Genomic DNA, 20,572 nt, shown 5'->3' on the forward strand with positions numbered 1-20,572 from the left:
TACTTAATGTTTTTAGGTTTTAAAAATAAAAATATGCTAGCCTAGTGGTTGTAAGTGGTCATACAGGGATTTTATTGATGCGTTAAGGTGTCATGAAACCAACAGGGTGATGAGTATTAACTGCCTGACAGACCGCATTCGCAAAAGGATAGCCAGCAGGTTAAGGGATTTTTTTCCTACTGCTTTTGGCCCTGTGGCATACCTAGAGAACTGTCTCCTCTCTAAAGAAGAGTTCTCTCTAGAGAACTGTTCTGTAATCTCCAGAAGCTTAGTGTTTCACTTCGCTTTATAAGAAACTTTAAAAGTACTGGTGGAATTGATGCAAGTGTTTTCACAGGCTTAGTGGACAAGCGCAATTGGGAAATGGTTACTTTAAAGGCTTTGCATATATCCCAGTTTTACTGCTTAACTTAAATTGTAGGCAGGATTCTTGAGGCATACGAGCTGAAGGACGAGCATATATGTAAAAGAAACAGGATAAGGAATATATATAGGATTCTTAGAGTGAGCCTTTCCATAGGAAGCAGGAGTTAGCCAGGAGGAAAAGCTGAATTACTTTAACTTTATTTTGAGCATCTTAGTTGCCTCTTCTTGTTAAGACGTCTCTTTAAGTCTTGAAATAAAGCCAACCCCTGAAGTCTTGGCAGAGAGTAGTCTTCTCGCATGAGTAGCTTTCTGATTGTCTTACTTAATATTGGAACAGATCTTGATGGTATAGAAATTAATGAAATCTTGTGCCTCAAGCCTGAAAATATTATGACAGCAGTCTAAAATGAGGCTTGAGATGGTTTTCTGTGGGCTAGAAAAAAGCGAGTTCCAGAATCATACAGAAAAGTGAAATGCTTGTGCTTCTTAAACCCGCCTCCGATCTTTTTGAAGAATTACTTAGGAAGTGTAAGCACATATGGAGTCATTACCGCACACATAGCAAAGTACAAATCCTCACCCTGTATACAGAGAGATCAGGTGACAATATACTCATCAAATTAGGGCTACTCGTGCAAAGCCTCTCCCATGAGTTTATTTCTGTACTGTAGAAAATAATTGCAATTAGTGGGAATAGTATTTTCCAATGATGAAAAACAACATATAGAGTTGCAGTGCTTAGCCTTGTTTGCACGTGATCCAGGGAACGCTCTTTCTGATGGTTTCATTGCATTTGTGGGCTCAGTTGCCTTACAAATCCCATTTCCATCATCATCATCCAGAAATTCTGCTTAAAACCATGTAAGCCTGGATTCCCAGGAAAGTTTGAACTCTTTCCACAGTGGGTAAAGCTAAAATCTCCTGTAGATAGGAACATCTGCCTATAGAGGTCCACCAGGGGACAGATGAAACGTACACTAGCTAAACATCCAGCTTAATGTATGTTCGCCAAGAAAAGCAAATGAGCGTTGTTATTTTTTTGCTAGACTGTCAAGAACCACTGGAGTGTATATACCTACCCAGTCCTTTTTATTGTTGTATTAGGGATCTGTTGTCCGTGACTTTGTGTATCCTTTTGTGAACCAGTTGATACTGTCTTCCCTCACAAGCTCCTGTGGCAGCCAGTTCTGGAGCTCAGTAGTTAGAGGCTGTGTACGGTGCTTTTCCATTACCTGTTGAAATCCGCTTCCTACCAGATCCTTAGCTCTCACGTGTGGGACTTGTTGAACAAGAGTTATGCGTTCAGTTTATCTACCACACTGACTCTTCTGTTAACCTTTCTCATATTCTCGCACCCCCCTTCCCCTTTTGGATATTGTCAGGTTTATGTTCCATTCAATATTGTGCATTCCCAGACCTGAATACCTGATATTTTAATATTGTTGCTGGCTTTTGTTTGCAGTGTCTGTTTCTTTGTATGGATAGCAGAGGTAAACGCAGGCATATTAATGTGGCGTATCTGTTTTAAAATGTTGCAAATAATTAATGTAGAGTTCTGATGTGTGCACATGCAGCTTCTCTTGAATTAAATGAAAACCAAGTATGTGTTCAAGGGACGCTATGTCCTTAAAAATGTGTGTTTAGGTATTATGATCGGAGTGGCCAAGCTGTATGAAATTTCTGGTGATAAGGAAATGTGTTACACTTTCCAGTACCTCAAAGGAAAAAAAAATAAGTCACGTGTGAGACTCACTTGTGAGAGCTATATTCAATTTCCATCTCTGATGTGATCTTCCGGAAAGGCTTTGGGCAACGTATTTTAATCTCTCTGTGCCTTAGATTCTCAGTTACAGTAATTTTTGTCAGGCTTTCTGCATTTAGATTCCTCACCTCTCTGGGGAATCTCTTTCAGTAGTGTGCAATGCAGAAACTATTTCTTCCTTGCAAGAGGGCGCAGACTTTGGTACCTCTGTGCCTGTACTCCCCAGTTCTTTGTATCAGGAGAATAGCATACCGCTCCTGCGGGAGTGCAACGCACATGGCCTGGGCTGGGGCACACGTGTCTGCATGGTTTCTACAGTGTCTCATCAATGATGATGCATGCAATTTTATTTAAATTTCCAACACAAAGGTGAGTACATATTATCACAATGTTCATACAAGCTGGAAATCTGCTGGTATTAACAGTTTCATGTCAACTGAAAGTAGGCTGGCTGTTGGTAATGCTCGCGTGAGGCAGTGAGTTTGGAAAAAAAGAGACTGAAAGAAGCAGCTTTTATTCAATGAGAAAACTAAGTGATGTATTGTTAGCATTAGATAGTATGGGCGTCTACTGCTTATCATTTTTTGACCCAAGTGGTTAACCGCACTTCAGGGCTGAATGGTTTATTTTTGTCTGCTGGAAAATTTGATGATGGAGCCAAATATCTCTGATAGCCAACATGGCTGATCAGGTTACTTTGGTGCACCAGGTAGCAGTGAAAGCTGAGTTGTGGAGACTGACCTCGTGCGTGTGGTCCCAACTGCAGAGTGAAATCACTGCTTTAACTGCCAGATAGGAGGAGGTGCAGAAGCCTCGGAGCAATCTTGGGAAATAAGTGTTCTGGGCAAAGAGTCAGTGCCTGAGACAAGGAGTTGTCAGTTTTACTTATTGCTTACACCGAGAATGAGTAGACTTAAGATGTGTTAAGGGATAAAACGTGAAGGTGAGTGAGTGTTGGAATAACCTGCTACCATACATGAACAAATGTGACTATTTCAGCAATTCACCCACACCATCTAATCTGATGATCCAAAATCTTTATCTTTTGTTCTGTAACAGTAATGTGCAACAGGTGTAGTTGAAAATAAAATGCCCCAAGAAAATGCAACAAGGAGGACACTACAGTATTGATGGAAATACAGTCGTTACATGAAGTAGTCCTCATCCTTAGGCTGCTTAGCAGTTAAACCAATATAAATGGTGTAAACAATTATGATGTGATAACCTGAATCTCCCCATGCGTAAACTGTAAAAATAATATAGCCGTTGCTATATTTAGTGGCGACTTTTAATGCTCTGATACTTAGGCCTTACACAAGAAATAAATATTTTTCCTTAGAATATTTTCTGGAAATTTTTTTTCTGGAAAATTCAGAAGCAGCTTCACTGAAGTCAATGGAGTAAGAATGATATATAATACCTTTGTAAGTGGTGAATCATTTAATAACATTTAATTGAGCAGAGCAATAAAGTAACTCAAGAACGGGATCCAATGAAAATTTATATATCTTGCAATGACTGCAATGTGAAATGTATTCAGTTTTCTTAACTCTGAGCAGCTGTTAATATTGGAGAAGATGGTGCACGCTTTGTTTTCACTGTGCTGAGTCTCACTGCCTCCTCATTGCGATAAGACAGTTGTATGCCTAAGACTCCTGGAACACCTGATGCCGTTAACTAAATTGACTCTGTGACTTGACTTTGTGTCATGCACTGCGACAGATGCATTTTGATTTTTCCAAACCGATGATGCCATTAACTAAATTGACTCTGTGACTTTGTGTCATGCACTGCAACAGATGCATTTTGATTTTTCCAAACCGCAAAAGTTGGTTTTGCTGATGGGCAGTATAAGCAAGACTGCAACAATTTAGTACTTTTCCTGATTGTGAAGAAATAAAAAGGCAAAGTTCATTAGTTTCTGCACAGCTCACAAAATGTGCAGCTGGTGAGCTGTCCTCTGAAACTCAATGTCTCGTAGCAGCAAACAGACAATGAAAATAAATAACCAGTGTTTGCATGGATGGTCCTAGCCTTAGTTACCATTTAGCAGCTCTTATGTGTTCTAAAACCCTGTAACGCTCCTGTCCTCACTGGAAGAGAGGATGAATGTTCAATTACAGGAGCAAAGACTGCGTGTTCTAAAGGACATGTGTTTAAAAATAAATTTCAGTTTTCCCTCTATGCCTTTTGTAAAGTGTAAAGCAGGTGGATCCTTTTCTGGTAATACAGCACACTGACTGGTTTATGCTCTTGTTTACACGATATCTATTACTAGAGGTTCTGATCGCAGTCATCCCCCAGTACTGTCAAAGCATATCTGTCTAATAATTATATTGTTGTTAAACATTTAAAATATTTCATCTGTACTCCTTTAGTAAATTCCTGAAGAACTGAGAGGCTCTCCTGATGGGCACTGATACTTGTAATGTTTGCTACTGTTGTTGTCATCACCCCTTGAATCCCTTTGTTCTTCGTCCTGCCCCAACCTTTCATTACCTTCTTCTGATTTTACCTTTTCAAATTTAAGTTTAGCTTTGCTCTTGGCTCCTTGTCTTCCTGTTTGCTTTGTGAAATACATGGACTTTTTAAGCATGCTGCAAAATAACAATAGTATCCCGAGGCATGAAATGGCTTTAGATCTTCAGTACTTTCCACAGGATTCTTTTAGCTGGCGGGAAGAGTCATTTATCACCTCTAGAGAAAAGAGACATGAGCAGCAGAAGAGAGTTTTATAGAAACAGCTGATGTCTGTATGCTGTAAGAGTAATGGATGAAGCAGAGATTCCTCGGGGGCTCGAGGAAGCTCTGCCAGTGGTTGCACCTATTTAGGAAAATGTACCTCTTAAATGGAAGTCAACTCGTATGTGGTGAACATGTTGCAGGCTGCCTTGCAACATCTTGGCTCGGTTTGGGGAATATGGTTTGGTTTTGGATTGGTGGGAGAGAGAGATTTATTCCTAGATATTTTGTGACCTAGCTACCATCTTTGTTCCGCACTACCATCTGTACTCTCGGTATGTCATTATTCCAATTTAAATGCGTTTTCTGTATTAGCAATGAACTGGGTTGGATTAACTTGCATTATTTTTAAAAGGGAAGACTAAGATTCACCATGTGCTTAACTTATGCGTGCTGTTAATAGCCTGTAGTGCTTTATCAAAATAGTAATGCTGCGAACTGTGTGGATAAAATGGACAAAATAATGTTAATATATGTAACTTTGGTGACCTCCCTCTGTGTTTGGTTTCCTCTGCTTTCTCTAACTACTACTAGAAGCTACTAATCTTTTGTGATTAAACTTATGGAGACTAAAAAAAACTGATAACACAGTATGTTGACAAGTTTAGAAAGCCAGAATTGGCCCAGGTTTCTCTGTTTTGCTGGGGGCTGGGTTGGGAGGAGGCACTAGTTGCATTAAGCAGGGTATCAATCTGTAACAGTGGGTGAATGTCAGCATAATGCTGTGTGTAACCATTAGCCTGTCACTTCCCATGGGAATGTGTAACGTGTATCACGATGTGCTGATTGGGGGGTACTAGTAAGGTCGAAGTGTTATCTGTGGATTAGAAAAGAGAATTTGTGAAGCCTTAAAAATAGATATTGTTTACGAGCCTCCAGGTAAGTTTCCATGTAACTCCTAGCACCAGGTACAAACTTCTTCATGGTGCCCGTTTCAAGAACGATTGTGGTGTACTGTCACCTTGGGGAGAAAGGATGTGTGCTTCAAGGCTGGATTTCAACCGATGACACAGCATCTGGTCTGCATACAGAGAGGCTTTGCTGGATTGTGTATGCAAATTCCGGGTCCGTTCTGGGTTGGGATTAGGCATGCGCCCTAGGTTTCTGCATGGCTGGTGTATCTCAGAAGTAAACACTTTTCATCATGACACGCAGGTAATTGGATGGCACCAGCACCGAGCTGACAGCTGTGTAGTTAAATGTCACCTTACACCCAGTCAGTCTCATAACCTGCATTTTGAATGTGGTATTTAGGTAAATGCTTCATTGAGCTTAAGGAATTGTTAAAACTGACACAACAAGGGTATGCTAATGCAATTAGCTGACTTGCAATGATGAGATTTCACTCCTGAACTTGTTTGGGCTCAGTTGCAGTTTAACCAGATGCAAAAATATGTAGGCAGTGACTTGTCTATATTGTACACTGCTGAAACAAGCCTAGCAGGAGGAAGGCGAGATCTGCATGTCTAAGGTGATGGTAGAGACAGCTGCCAGAAGACTCGCTAGTGAGACTTTATATTTCCAGTTGAGAGAGGACCTGGAAAGAGCCTTCAAAGTAGTAAGTACAATCCGGACATGCCCATGAGAACTTGGAATCCATCGTTAGGCTACTAGGGTGGATTCTTTATTAGTGGAAGGTTGTTTGCTGTGTACTGAAGTTATCTCGCTACAGGAGAAGAGGCTCCAAGTGCCAGAGCTGTGCCCTGTTTACGCAGCCACGGTGCATCAGTGCTACTTTGTCCTTCTCCTACTTGGAGGTGTTATGTAGATGTCAAGTCTCATCCAGTAAATGATGCAAGGATTTGGAAAGCAGAAGGTAAGTATCACAATAAATGTTCCATGACAGTGGTGCGCTTGTGATGTATGTTATGGTTGTATAGAAAAATTGATGTTTCTGACAGTGAACTAAATCTTTTTGTGTCCTCTATGCCTAGAACGAGTCGAGACAGTGTCCTGCCAGTAATTGCTGGAAGCTGAGGAGAAGGGTAAGCAGCGTGGAAAAATTGCCAATGTGCTATGTAGAGCACTAAATTATTTTTTCATGTACTTCCTTCTCTTCTCTCTTGCAGGACCTGTAGGATATTCGCACGTGGAGAAGTGCAGAGATATTATTCCTATTCTGGCTGATTGTTTTGAATAAAGTTATTTGTATGATAATTGAAAACTGCCTCATGATGCCATTTCCTGTCCCCATCAGCATCAGTTTATCCCCATTTCAAGCCCAACCTTTCTGTGCTGAAAATAGCTATTTGTCCAGTTACCCAGGGTATCTATCGGTATTTGCTTGTGACTAGAGAGCCCATCTGGGAAACAAGCCTGAGCAGCAGAAAAGGAGTGGGGGGAAACAAGTAGTGTGTATTAGTGTGCATGTATTGTTCTTGTATGCTTTATTCTTAACAACAGTTTAAGTAATCACAGAATTGCGAGCTGTTGCATGCAGGTGACAGACGAGCTTTTTTTGTTTACTGGTGCTGACTTTTCATCTTTGAATGGTAAAACAAATCACCATGAGGCATTTCATTTAGTATGAATTCAGAATTTTCAAACACCATTTGGATCATGACAGTTTAGTCACTGTGGTTATATTTATTGTATCAGTTATCCAGTAATTCTGATGTGAATTAATATGATCCTTTTTTATTTTTGTGATAAGTTAATTATGTACTACTCCATGCCTACATTAGCAAGTAAATTCTATTGTAATATAATATTACTCTATGGCTATTGTTTCAGGTCTCTTGGTAATTTTGCATTTCACGTTCAAATAGAAAGGAAAATCAAAATGGAAATACCAAATAATAACCTGGTGATGGTGAGCATAAAAAAAAAAAAAGTATTGAAGTTCTCAGCAGAATTAGCTGAAACAATTTAGGTTGTTCACTATTTGACAGTGAAATAAAAAAAAAAAAATCCACTCAAAATAACAGTTAGAGAAGAACTAGACAAAATAAATTAGACCAAGCAGTTTGTAGAGGAGACGGAAGTGAGAGAAAAGAAGTTTACATGCAATTAAGAGCATTAATAGTTCTAATAGTAGTTTTGCAAACATTGCTGTTAATGGCTAGGACTGTAAGTTGTTTCCTTCGGTCATTGCAATAATGACATCAGTCTCCAAAAGTACAAACTTTCCAGTCATGAACAGAACATGGAGTTAAATTGGCTGAAGAACTTCCATACTGCGGTGCTGAACGCTGCCCCGCCTGAGCCTTATGTCCACCCTTTGCGGTGGCAAGCAGCACTTACCACCTTCTTGCCAGTCTCCCATGGCATGGAGTAAGCACCACGTTCTTCAGTGCTGTAAGGACATAAGTATGTCTGTGCAAGCCAAGAATATTTAAAATTGATGCCTAGAAAGACTTTGGGTGTTTTCAGAGTGTTCGTTGACTGGAAATTTTGAGAATCACAGTGTTGAACTTAAGATTTACTTTTGTGTTGCTTGTGATTTCTGACTAAAACTCATGGAAGTCAATTGATATTTCAATATAATTTATTTTATTTCTAATATAATCTGCAGAACTTGAAATCAAGATTGTGTGAGTGGATTCACATATGAAGTGAGTTTGTACTTTTCCTGACTGGCTCCAAATCACCTAAAACTGAAAAACAGATAAATCCCTCAACAGTAGTTACAAAACCCAGCATGTATAAGTAATTTTGTGTCATTGTGCAAAGCTAGGAGTATCTTCCTTTCCTCTCTTGAACTTTCATTCTTCTTCTCCCGACTTTTTCTCTTTTGTACCCACCTCATTCTTTTCTTTTTTCTATAGCCCTGCAGTTTCATAAATTTACTGATCAATGTAACTTTATTCAGGTATGTGTTGCTGTTTACAGGAGTTGTATCACAACTGCGTTGTTTAGCTTTAATGGAGAGTATGACATGCACACACTTAAGTTTTACTCATTTGTAATTGTAATATCCCCTCCTGTATCCAGAAACGATACAGCATTTGAAAAATGGGAGTTGCAATATGCACTAACTTGCCCAGTTCATAAAATATGAATGCTCAGAAAATGAATACAGCAGTGCTAATACAGTTAATCAGCTTTAGAAAAACGAAAATATGTATTTATCACTATAATATACACTTGCGTGAGATATTAATGAAAAAATACCAGCTACTTCGTTTTCTGTATTTATGCTACACTGTGCTTATTAATCTCATTCAATTAATTTAGATTTGTTTTCAGGATAAGGACGATTTGCTTCTGATGAGAAAAGTTGAGATATCTTTTGTGCCACGTTTTTCTTTGAGTATGTAAGGTAGAGTCTATGTACTGAATACAAAAGCAGCTATGATGGAAAATTTGTACATTACAGTGGACTTACAGGGTAAACCTTTAAAATTGTTGAGCTAGAAATAGTTGCATGTAGTGCATTGTTAGAATGTGTACCATAAAAAAAAAAAAGGCTTTATTAAATTCAAATGAATAACCTGCCTCAGTGCGAATAGCACTGTGACTCCTGCTGATTTTGCTGCATGAAGTTTCTTTGTTTCTGTACTTTGGGCAATCTGCTTAAGACAAAAACAAGAAAGTGTCCTCAGTGAACTGTTCATTTAATGAATGATGAAGAGAAAAATCACCAAAACAAGTAAACGTTTTATTTCAGTCATTTTTTTTTTTCTTGTAAATCTCTCTAGTGTGCTTTTAAAGTTTCTCTTGCCTGATGGAGAGTCTCTTTTCAAGGTAAGGTAGTACCACAGTATCTAATTCTTTCAATTAGTACTGAATCTTGTCTTGAAGTGAGGTGGCTGACCATTGGGAAAAGGTGAGTGAATCCTTTAAAAACCCTACAGAAGCCATTTTAAATTAATTTATTCCAAGAAGTGATGTAAGGGTGAACCGGAGAGAAAAGGTCGATATACTTAAGTTATGCTGTTTCTTTGAAGTTAAATAGCTATTTGTGTGGTTTTCTCAAGATTACTTATTTTAAACTATATGTTCTACTCAAGATTTTGCTCCAATAAGACTAGATTATCTCATGAAAACCTCAACAAAATACAGAAATTCTATTACTTTGAATGATTTGCCAAATAGGACTAGTGATTTGCAAGAACTACGCTGGAAGGGCAATATGTTACTTCTCAGTATTGGGTCCGAGTTTCTTAATTGACTGTGGTGCAATTGGTGTGGATAGAGGACATCTGAAAGGCAATTAAAATACATGCCTTGTCATCGATGCTTCTTTATTCAACTTTCATGGCAGGTGTTGTTCTGCTCAAGGGGTATGTAATGTAATGCTTTTTCAAGTGATTTCTAATTTTTTTTTGTATCTTTTAGGGCTTGGTAGTATTCATGTATCAGCTATTTTTATCGTTTCATTGCCTCAGTACCTTTATGGGTTGGATTTAGCATCTGTAGTCCATGAATCAGTTCAGTAATCATCCCATTCAGTCTGCTCACTCATGTGTGGTGAGGATCTGATACTCCTTGTGCAAAGAAAATTCAGAATTGCCTTTAAGTTTGCAGCTGTAACTCCTGTTGTGGCAAACTGCCTTGTGAATTTAGGATTGAATTTAGTGTTCTTCAGCTACCTTGCTGCCTGTCTAGCGTGTGTGCCTGGATTCTGGTGGTACTGGTTTGCCATCTCACCCACGCAGCAAAAATGGGGACATAGTCTGTTCCCTTTTTGGGTGGTGAAGAAGGTGGTAGGGAAACAGTTGACTTTTTAAGAAGTCCATTCCCTGCTGCCCTGCCCTGCCAAATATGCTCAGTTTCCCTAATTCTTTTATAAATTTAAAGCTTCAATTTAAGTTTGTAGAGTTTCTTCTCTCAATAAAGTACACTGATAAAAATTCATGAAAATACCAGTATATGATTCACTTGTCTTCTCATAAATGCTTCCCATAATGTAACATTACTGTTTTCTCCCATTCTATACTCTTTATGGTATCAAGGTTTGTACCATCAATCTTTTCATTTACCATTTTGTCATCTTTATTGCTTGCTCAGTCTCCTTGATATCTTCATCTTATCCTTCATTCTTTTGCTCTCCGTGTTCTAAAAAATATTGATGCTTGTGTTGATAGCACAGCTGTGCTGATAGACCTGCTTGCAAGGTCTTCTGCTGTTCAAAGGAGTCTGTCCCTCTCTGTCATTACTCTTGTGTCCCTGTTCTTGAGAGAATAGCTTTTTAGCTATTTACTTCCTTTAGGTGTTTTTCCTTTTATTTCTCATTGTTTGGCACACCTGTTTGCAGCCATCTCCTATTCCCTGATTATTTTGGTATCGTTCTTGCTTCTGCTGTTGATGTTACCTTTTTTTTTTTTCCATACCAAAAGTCTGTAATGTTAAATTTTCTGAATATTCGTAAGTCCATATATGAACACCTGCATCTATTATTCAGAACTTCTTATTTTATTTCTTTTGTGCTAGAGTTTAAAACCTCTTTTGTAATTCAATAATAAATGCTAGCCTTCGTTTTTTTCCAGAGTTCTTTTTGCCGACCTCATGTTTACCTCCAAGGTCGCAACTGTCTTTTAGTTATTTGCGAGAAGCACTGCAGTGCAAGGAGCTACATACTTGTTAAAATAATTTAGAATATCCCTTCCCTCTTTGCTCTCTGTTTTTATGTACTAACTTCCCTGTGCAATATGTTTGAAGTGGTTCCTGATCTATAATATTTACTAGATATTGTATTTTATTTACTAGCATACAAATCTTTTTTCTCTAATTCTTAATCTTTTACCTCAGGATATTATTTGATACTTATTGTCTTTTTAGCTTTAAAGATGTGATAATTAAAAAAAAAAAAAAGGTTTATTTTCCTTTATGCCACCTGTTTTGCTCCCTCATGCACTTTTTATTTCTGTTCCCCACTTGTCTGAAACTTCTGTCCTCTAGAGCATTAGTTGATGTGCCTGTGCATTTTCCTGTTTACTTAAAAAAGTGATGTACAACAGAAGTCACAGAACTACTGAATAATTCAGGGTGGAACCTGAAGACCTGAAGGCCTCTAGTCCAATCTGATGCTCAAAGCAGGGTGAGCTCAGGTGCCACCAGGCTGCTGAGGGCTTTATCCAGCTTATCCTTTAAAACTGAGAGGTGCAAGACTGCACAACTTCTCTAGGCAACCTGTTCCAATGCTTGACTGTCCTGACAGTAAAAGATTTTCCTTATATCTACTCAAAATGTCTCATATTAATTTATTATTTTTGTAGAATACTCTGGAATTATATATTTTCTACTGCTGGATACTTTATATTTCAGACAAATAATTGCTTATTGATACTCAATTCTCTTCTTATTTAGAACACTGCACTTTTGATAGGTCAAAATGTATTTAGTCTTAGTTTTGGTAGTCCTTCTTTTCTTGCCCTGTCAAAACTATACTAGTCCTCATTTATTTCTGTCATTTTACTAGTAGAAAGAGCATGTGATATAATTCTAAGGTAAAGCTCTCTCTGAGGCTTTGTAATTATTCAGACCTACAGTATTTTATCAGCTTTATGCAAAATCAGGTTCTAAAATTAAAGAGGTGTAGGACATTGTTTTAGGTTAGATCATCATAACTGAAAAGCTAGGAAGTTTTTCTATTTTAGATGTCTTTGTGCATGTAGTATAGGTTTGTGATAGAAAGGATTTCTGATTTCCCATTAAATACTGTATTTAGGCAAAAATGTGAAGAGTTAACTAAAAGTGTTGAGATTTCTAATGGCCACAAAGGCGAGCAAAGCAGTTTATCCATCTTGACAGTCAGTTTACAGAAATATGGTATGTAATCTGCTGCGATTCCTGATATAAGACCATTTAACAGAATTCAGTCATAGGAGTACCAGGAATAGTACTGGATACACCATAAAGATTACCATAAAGATCTTTTGAGTATAGCACAACAGGATTAGAAAGTGTCTGAAACAGCTTCAACAACGTAGTCTCATCTTCAAAAAGCCTTAGTGAAAGAGTGATAAACTTTAGAGAATGCCATCAAAATAAGCTTGAAATGGTATTTAAAGCACAGGCCTAGCTTTAAGCAAACCCACACTCTATTCCATAAGTGATTTTGTCGGTAGACATATACTTTTGCAATAGCCTGAATCAGGAGCATAATAATGAAAGGTGGTTTAACAGTCAGGATTGACTCATGCCTTGTGTTATAAATCTGTGATATGTTCCTTTTTGATTAGTCTTATGCTGTTTCCTTTGTAACATTGTCTTTATTTAAATTGCTATAATTGTATTGTATATTCCAAATCTTTGAATTTTAAGGTCAATTTAGTAACTTGTAAAATAATTAAAATATCTTTTTAGATAGTATTTCTACTTTCATATGTTACTCATCTTTGTGTTTTAGTGCATATTCAGATAGCAAATGACTGTAGTATTATTAAAATGCTTTGCATGAGATGTTTTATGACATCACTCTTCGAGACTGAGATGTATCTATTCCATTTTTATGGTGAATGGTGGCAGTAAACAAGCAAGTCAGTAAATCCAAATGAAGTTAATAGATTATTCTTTCTTTTTTTTGGTGTTTCTATGATGATGCTATCAGCTAAAGGAGGAAAAGACTAATCACCTCCCTTTAGGGACAACTTTTCCTTGCCTGCATATTGGCAACACTTCTTTTTAGAATGCTTTTCATACAGTGAGACGCCTAAAAAGTGTATTAAAAGGCAGTTTGATTATTAATTATTATTATTATTTCATTATGTGCTTCTGGTAGCACCCAAAATTGCTGGTCACTTTCCAAACAAAACAAGGGACATGAATGTGTGCTCTGCACTAACCTAAGAAACAAATAAACATAAGAGGTAACAAAATGTGTCAAGTTTTGTAAGATGACAGGATATGACCCAGCTCCTTTAGGGTGCTGATCTGACTCCCAGTATGAGAATATTGCAAGATTCTGGGTTACATTGCACAGATAGGCTCATGAAAATATGTAACTGCTCATGACAGTGAACTTACTTGGTTTTAACCTGAGATAAGAATGCTTATTAGTTATAAGCTTGAGATATTACTAGCACATGTGAAATAGGTTGCGAGATCAAACGACAGTGACTGAAATGTCCTGAAATGTGGCAGATGCAAATTTTGACTTCTAAAATACCCTAAGATCACCTTATCAGTGATCGCTCTGCCAAGATCCATTGATACTACTCAACAACCCCAGTGATGCCTTCACATTCCACTTCCCCATTCGTACCATTTGCTGTCTTGTTTGCGGTGAAGATGGAGGTGTAACCTTTGGGTTTTGTAGGAGAGGAGGTGAGTAACTTGGCACTCCACAGATGGAAAGAAAGGGTAATGCAATTTTCAGGGAGTTATCAAAAATACCAGCTCCAACCCCATATCAAACGCACTCTGTAGCAGAAGGATATACTTTGGGACACGTTTCTACAGTAATTTAAATTGGTATATAAATCATGAACGCTTTTTTACAGAAGTTATTGATAATCCTTTTCTTAGGTCATTTTACAGTCTAATGGATCAATGGTTTGCTTTTTTTTAACACTCTGCAGCACCCTAGCACTGTGGATTAGCTACTGTAAACAGGAGTTCATAATGTGTTCTAGTATCTATTAATAATGTATTAACTTATGCAGATAAAAGTACAATAGTGTACAACACTAACCTGATTGAATTAGTTTTTTCATTAATAATGTATTTACTCAAAGAAGTAAATGTGGAAGAAAAAATTACTTCTGAAGAAGTAGTGCCTAAATTAAACTAAAATAAAATTTCTAAAATAAAAACCACTAAAGTTTCACAATGTAGTGTGTAACAGCATCCAGTCAACTAGTGAACAAATGTCAATGTCCTACAATTGGATTTTACTCTTACTGAGATACGTGTTAAAAAAAAAAAAAAGTAAACGTTTAGAACTGAATGATGAATGAACTTCCACAATTATATTTGCCAAATTTTTTTCTTTCTCTCTCTCTCTTTTTTTTTTTTTTAATTGCAAGAAATATATTATGTGGCAAGTCCGTCCAAAATGTAACTGAATTCCTTCTATAAGTATAGTGCTTTTCTGTAAAGCCTTTTGTTTTAATCATAAATCTTCGTGCTGTTCTCGCTATCCTCCTGACAATGCAAATATAAGTACGTTAACCCTGCCATGAGGCTGATAATTTGGTTTGGTTTGTTCTCCTGAAGTTCTACAAATCATTTTAGAATGGTGTGATTTCTGTGTCTTTAAAGTTAAATGTTGTGTTGAACAGTCATGTGGTTGTCTGGATTTCTTTTTTCTCTGCCGCCAACTTTGTAAACATTGCTATGACCTGGCGCTTCCAAAGTAGCTTCCATATGATTTTTTAGCTGAGTTTCTTGAGTATCTCTCTTACCAAAATGCATAGAGAGGATTTACCATGTAGGTTATATGGTCTAGATAGTCTTGAGCACTTACAGTTTGAACCCCTATCAAACTGATGATTATTTTGAGAATATTTTAGTAAGAGTGGGTTATGGAAGTAAATACGCCCTGAAGAAAAGAATATTTTTTTGTAAATGGAGGATAAGAAACTTGTGAAATCTGTTCCAGCTGCTTAAAGGGAAACAGATTTGCAGATTGGGAAATTAAATTTAAAAGAATGCTATCAAATATTTTGATAGTTTTAAAAAATTATTTTCCCCTTAACCATGATAGGCAGTTAAAAGGCAGAAAATAACACATTTTTTCCTCTTTTTCTGTCCCTTTCTGTTATATACCTTGATGTTTTTTCCTGTCATTTAACTTGAGTGTAAAAGGATATAGTCATTTTCATTAATGTTATTTTTCATTTCCTTCGGCAAGCGATCATGCATTAAGATCTTTTATTCACTAAGTAGTCTGAATGCAACTGTTTGATCTTTCCATCTTGGAAACCAGAGGTAACCTTTTATGCTTTTAATGACTGCAATTGTATCTTAGGTTTGTTTCTGGTTTGTTGGTTTGGTTTTGTTTTTTTTTTTTTTGTTTGTCCTGCAGTTTTTTAGAGATACTTAATGGTAAAAAAACTCTGCCATCTTTGGTCATATCTGACTTGTGCCATTTCGATGGGAATAGCACAGAGCCATACGTCAAAGGCCAGAGTAATTCTCTGCCCAGCGGTGGGCTGCCAGCTAAGAGCCAGGCTTTCTCTTAGGTTTAATGAAAAGGTGAGCTGGTACAGTGCCACAGATGAGAACAGAAACAGACTTTCAGGCAGGTATGAATTCATTGAAAGAGCGATGGCAAGAAACAGATAAAGAATTTTCACAACACTTTTACTTTCTTAACCAGGAAAAGATCCATCTCTTTTTGAAGAATTTGGTTCTACTGTGTTCCTGGACATAGATGTGAGATTTGTGCAGTATGATAAAATGCATGGCTGCAAACTGATTTGAGACTGTTTGTGTAGTTAGTGAACAAAAGTTGTACCAGATAACATGTGCTCTGATTTACAAGTAACTGAATTGTCTCTGAAATGAAGTAAAAAATATATATATTTAAACATACTTTTGTATCACAGGTACCACAATAGATTATAGCTTACACTTCTAATGAGAATAATTTCCAACAAGTAACATAAGTGTGATTTGTTTATTTAACCTGGTATTCACGTATTTTATTATTGCACTTGTCAAGAGAGCTTCCTTTTACACTGACAGGGGATTGAAAGATATAACCTGCAAGTGCACCTATAATCTTATGAAAATTTAAGTGTCTGGATGTATAAATGCATGACTATATTAGATGAAACATAGCTTAATTCCTGACAGAAAATCTCGGAGGAATCAGTTCTAAAATCAGAAGTTTCATGAACTAAAATACAATTCAAGTAAAATGAAATGAAGTTGTTAATAGAAAATTACTGAACTCACAATTTTTTTATTTTTTTTTGTCTGTGGAAGTAGCTAAACCAGCTATCTAGTGTATAGATTCCTCTTCTATCTTCTGGAATCCTTTCTGTTTTTCTATTTTCCTGTTCTGGCATCTATTTTTGCTACTCACACATTTAATTAAAGTCATATTTATTTCATTTGTGTTATACACAAACACACAGAAAAATCCCTATATTTCATTCTAATCTAAACTACTAAGCTAAATGTGTGTCATCTAATGATCTATCCCATTTTGTCCTGGCACAATTATAGCAATTTATGAAAGTACCTTTTCCTTCTTACTATTAATATGGACTGTCATGCTGTGGATGCTCTGCTTCTTGTTTCTGTTCTCTGAACAGAAAGCAGAAAGGAGCCATTTCAGGCCTTCTACTACCAGGAAATATTACAAAGAAAAATGGTTTCTTACTCATAATTCTAAATTCAATCATTATCGGTTAATAAGATTGTTATTACTCTAAAAATCTTAAGTACCACACAGGTAAGAGGTTACGTGGTTCATTATTTTAATGTTGTTGAATTAGAAGACCTCAGCTCGTGAGATGAACCAATCATATGTAGTCCATTACTAGAGAAGGTGAGATGCTTCCACCACCTGCGAGGTTGGGCCGTGGTGTGATGACCATAGCTTAAAATTGACTTCCTTTCCTACAGATGGAGGAGGCTGGTGTGAAGACAATACGTTGATACAGGGATGCCTTCTGATTTTTAGAGGGCTTTGTAGAAGGGTTTCCAGTTACTTACTTACAGTCCCCACCTGCTTTTTTGGGTGCCTTTTTTATGCCCCCTGTCCTTCCCTGAGGCAAAGTGTACACGTGCTTAGCAGCTTTCTGGCTTCCCCTGCTGAATGCAGCTCTCGCCACGTGTAGGCTGTGGCGTGAGAGCCACTTTGACAGCTGTGCTTGGGTTCCTCCAGCTCCCTAAAGAGGCACAAGTGCTGTGTTGCGTAGCTGAGCTGCTCACCCACTTGCCCTGCGTGGGAGGGTATGTTCATGTGTACCTGCGAGGGCAGGTCCACGTGCAATCGTAACGGTCGCAGCAGGCTCAGCACGCACTGGTAGGGATGCCAACCTTTTTGTGGGACTGCTGACAGATACTTTTTGGCGCAGCATAACACACCTCCATAACTGCCTGATAAGGGATGCGCACTGATCGCTCCTTAATCTCCGTATGTCCCCTGGTATCTGCCTTGTTTGTCTTAAGTAGGGATAAAGAAACAATTTGAAGCCATGACCAAAACCACAGGGGTAGCTTTATAAAATAAGCGAATGCCATTTAGTTTACACTGTTGGTGTTTTCAAGAGCATTTGTTATGCATACAGTGAAGAAATAATGTTCTACCATCCAAAATGCCGTGCATGATATGTTTGATGCCCTTCTCTTTGCTGCTGGGCCTTCCTGCACTTACTGCTAAATTGCTGCTTTTTAGGGAGGAGACAAGTAGCGTCGGAAAAACGCCCTCGTCTGCTGGATTACTTCCCAGGGTTGTTTTCTCAGCACGGAGCATGATGGATCAGGCTTGTAAAATGCTGTAATCCCTCCTGTTGACCCATGTTTGTACGCCAAATCGATTAAGACAGAAGCTGATGTAGGCAGGAAAGGTAAAGTTAAAAATAGAGGGGAAAGTCCAGCGCCTCTTCAAGAAAACAAGGAGAAACCACTCCAGTGTTGGTTAGGAGGCAGCAGCATGCTCAGCTGGAAAAGGCAGCAGTGATCCTGTGAAACGTTGTGATGCTGCTGTTGTAGAGGAAGAGGGTTTGTTTCCTGTTGTTACACTGAAAGCAAAGTCTGGGAGTGAAGGCTCTCATGGCGAAAGTGAAGCCAGCAGTTTTGCTGAGGGGAAAAAAATCAGTAAGTGTTACAGCCAGTCTGCTTCTGACTCAGGGTGTCGATCTGGGGAAAACAAGCAATAAAGTGTGGCTTTATGTGAATGATCAGGAGACAAGTGAAGGTTGTTCTAGTGTGGATGGTCACCTGTCATACATTGAACTACTTCTGCAAGTTTCTGCTTTTGCAAACACGAGCAAGATATTTTCATGGCTGTTCTGTAGGTGAGACAGGAGCATCTGATTCAGAGCAGTTCATGGCTTTGTACACTACCTAGTAAATATACCATTGCTAAGTTTCTTATTGGGATTTAGTTAATTTTGCCTTTCATGTGGTAGTATTTCTTACTTGTGCGTATTTTTATATATTTTTTCCTTTTTAAATTTCCCTGACATTATGCATTCTTTCATTTAGTTTTCCAGTTTGCCCGGGTAAAACTCTTGTATATCCCCTTGTACTACAGTGTTAACACAGTCTAAGTATATCACCGTTATTTATTGGGCCTTATTGATGGATAATTATGCTGAACATCTACTAGAAGGCTATATAGGTTTTTAGCATACAAGATTATTGTGTTATACAATTCAAAGCCATAAGTGCAGTCCAGTTTTAAGGGGAAATGTAAAGTTGATCACTACTTTCTGTCTTCCACAGAAAATAGTTGATGTTATGCACATTTTGGAATATGTCACTAACTTGCCTGTTTCAACAACAGCAGATGGCCAGGCACTGACCCCAAATTGTTATTAAAGTAAAATTTCCAAGCTGACATTGAATCAGAGTTGTTTTACATATGGAAAGAATATCACATGTAAGAAACATAACACTGTAGAAGAGGTTTTAACAAAGGAGATACTAGGGAAACCTTTTATCTGCTTATCCATCACGGGTGACTTGTATGGTGAAAGCATGCTACGTGGCGCATAGAGCGCAAACTTTGCAGTGCTTGCAGCAGGAAGGAATGGAGCAACATCTAAAGAAACAAATACAGGAGAGAAGTGTGCATTTATTAAGTGTCTTTATGCAGTAAATGAATCTTGCTTGTAAGAAGTTCCATGAACCTTCTCTGTACAGAGATGTGCATCACCGTTGACAGTACAGCTTGAATTTCATAGGAAGATTTTGCTATTGACATTGGGAAAAGGCTTGGTCAATACTCGCTTCAGCAGAGCTATGCTCACTTACTCCCTTTGAGGACCTCCCCCTCTTATTTTAATTAAAAAGCAGCAGACAAAATCTGATTGTGCAGAGCCTGCTCCATACAAAACCCAGAGTCAAAAGAAATCCTTCGTGTTCGGTGTAAAACTGAACTGAGCAACCGTGTCATGTAACCAGATCTTCTGCAGCACGCTCTGAAAGGCAATGTCATGGGAAGAGCATCTCAGAAGATTATGAAAAGGCAGCAAAAGAAGTGATTACAGCATTCATTTTTCCCTTTTATTGTCTGAGTCATGCCCGGAATGTTGTTAGTGAGCAACGTTTAATTAAACCGTTATCAACTTAACTTTGGAGTATTTCATAATCTCACCCTTGGCATTGTCTTTTTATTAGGAAAAGGCTTAAGTGAGTATGAAATATAATGAAAAGCCATGGGGAGGGCTTGAACACAACGAAGCTGCTAATCCATTGGAGACCTATGAGGGAAACTTTCATTTTTCAATGATAGAGTACAGCTTCGAAAGTTATCAAGACCTTTTATCTTCTAGTCAGCTTTCTCTGAACTTGAAGCCCTATCTATGCAAAGTACATCCCAGCAAATATCCACTGAGCTTGAGGTGGAGACACTGATTTATTGCCGCTTTCGCTCAAATGTTTTAGTTCTTTATAATTGTTTATTTGTTTTGTGTGGTGTGTAGGTGCCAGAGTGAGAGTCCAGGACATTAGGCACAATACAGCTGTGTTCAATGCCCCAGAGCATCTATTGTGCAAATTGTTAGGTGCTATTCAGACAGTGTGTTTTTGGACACTGCAAACATACAGATATATATTTTTCTAACCTCAAACGAAAATAAAAGGACTGATCCAGTAATAGCAGGGGTGCAATATTTTCCTCTCAGGTTTGTTATT

General features: G+C 37.9%; 1 protein-coding gene across 1 annotated transcript in view; it reads left to right on the plus strand.

The window, feature by feature from the left end:
- NRG3 (neuregulin 3) overlaps positions 1–20,572 on the plus strand; it is a 244,431-nt gene that overhangs the window by 173,576 nt on the left and 50,283 nt on the right. The window lies entirely within an intron of this gene.

The sequence above is a fragment of the Charadrius vociferus genome, unplaced genomic scaffold (assembly GCF_000708025.1).
Source record: "Charadrius vociferus isolate BGI_N301 unplaced genomic scaffold, ASM70802v2 scaffold637, whole genome shotgun sequence".
In the NCBI taxonomy this organism is placed as follows: domain Eukaryota; kingdom Metazoa; phylum Chordata; class Aves; order Charadriiformes; family Charadriidae; genus Charadrius; species Charadrius vociferus.